The sequence below is a fragment of the Beta vulgaris genome, chromosome 4, assembly GCF_026745355.1.
Source record: "Beta vulgaris subsp. vulgaris cultivar EL10 chromosome 4, EL10.2, whole genome shotgun sequence".
Classification (NCBI taxonomy): domain Eukaryota; kingdom Viridiplantae; phylum Streptophyta; class Magnoliopsida; order Caryophyllales; family Amaranthaceae; genus Beta; species Beta vulgaris.
This window is the reverse complement of record NC_079205.1, coordinates 49,078,732-49,080,665: the sequence shown is the minus strand read 5'-3', so window position 1 is coordinate 49,080,665 and position 1,934 is coordinate 49,078,732.

Genomic DNA, 1,934 nt, shown 5'->3' with positions numbered 1-1,934 from the left:
ATTCGTCGCCCCAAAATTACTTAAAATCGCCCCTGTCCCACCAAACATTTTCAACCTTTCCCTTCCTTTTTTTTCTTTGCTTTTCCCAAACCACCACCTCTTATCACAACCAGCCCACCACCAAACCCAGCCCCCCACAACCCATCTCAAGCCCCATCGCCACCTCGTCAACCACCCATATTTCAAAAGAAATTTGGGGCTAAAGGTCGAACGTCTGGCCAAGACGTTCGACCCATGGCCCCAATGTCTGGCTTGGATGTTCGAGCCATGGGGCGAACGTCTGGTCAAAAGTTCGACCTATGTCCCGAACGTCTAGGCCAGACATTCTGGCCACGGGTCGAACTTCCAGCCAAACATTCGTCCGCCTTAAAAAATTCCGAATTTTTTTTAGTTAAGGGTTGAACATCTGGCCAGGAAGTTCGACCCATGGCCCGAATGTCCAGGACAGGCATTGGGGCCATGGATCGAACGTCCTATCCATTCGTTCGACCCTTAACCCCAATTCAAATCATTTTTTATAGGGTGGGTGGTGGCGAGTGGTGGAAAAGTGACAAGGGTAAAATAGTAAATTCAAAGTGAGACCGGGGCAATTTTAAGTAATTTTGAGGTGATGTTTAACAAACCATAAAAATATAAAGAATGACTACTCAATAGTGTTAACACACGTATTGTAACTCAAAATTAATGAAAAATTTAATTCGTAAATTGTACTATACATGGAATGATTCAAATACGAACAACATATTGAAATTTCCCAGTGGGGAATATATGAACAACAAAAGAAAACAGAGGGAGTATGTTTTTACTATTGGATTTTTTAAACTACAATAATAGGTTTTTTTTTGTCCCAAACTACCTTAACTTTTTGATACTTTGCAAAAAACTACCTTAACTAAGTAAAATTGTCCCAAACTACCTTAAATACCATAAATCGCCGTTGACAAGTACCAATATGGTTTACCTATCACTTGACCATGGTATATAGTTCATTAAAAATTATGGGCCAACACGTGACTTTTTTTATCATCAATCTCACCCAATTTACCCATCTTCCCTCCTAACTCACACTACCTATTCCCTCTCCTCTTTTTTTCCCCTTTACTCACCATAATCGATTCTCTGTTGAAGTTCTTCATCAATTCAATTGAGCTACAGTGAAAAATTGTGATTAATTACCAAAAGTCAACCACCAAAAACAAAGCAATGGGGTAAGTAAACTCATGCACTATCTAATTACTACACCTAACTCCTATTTTTTTTATCTAATTAGTCACACACATCTACTAGGTTGTCAAAAATAATTATGAAAATTAAAATTTCAAATGTGAACCAGAAAGTTCATCATTTTCTTCCAATGGCTTGAAAGAAATGGGCGATTTACAAATTAGTTCAAAAGTACAGGTTAGGGTTTATTTTTGTTGTTAAATTATTCTGAATTTTGCTTAAACGTGTTAGGTTGGGATTTAATTTGTTAAATTGTTGAACAATTATGCATAAGTTTGCTTATAATAATTTGCTTAAATTCATGTTTATCACTTAAAACCAGGTTTAGCGGTAGGGTCAACGTCTATTATCCTGGTAATAGCTTTATGGAGCCTATAAATGTTAGATTATATCATGGTGGTGAATTTGTTACTAAGAATTGGAAGACCACATATGAGGGAAGGGGGCTTAGTTTGCATGTGAATGAGGAAGAAGTCTGTTATTTTGAGATTGTTGGTTAGATAAAGGATTTGGGGGTACACTGACCCAGGTAATATATTGTATAGGAGGCATGGTTATAGTCTGTTTGCTGGGATGAAGGAGATGAAAGATGACAAAGATCTTACTGATTTATTAGGATTCCCAGAAAAAGATGGTTTCTTCCATTTGTATGTGGTCCATGAGAAAAAAGGAGAATCTTCTACACACAAACCTGGTGGGTTGATTGATTT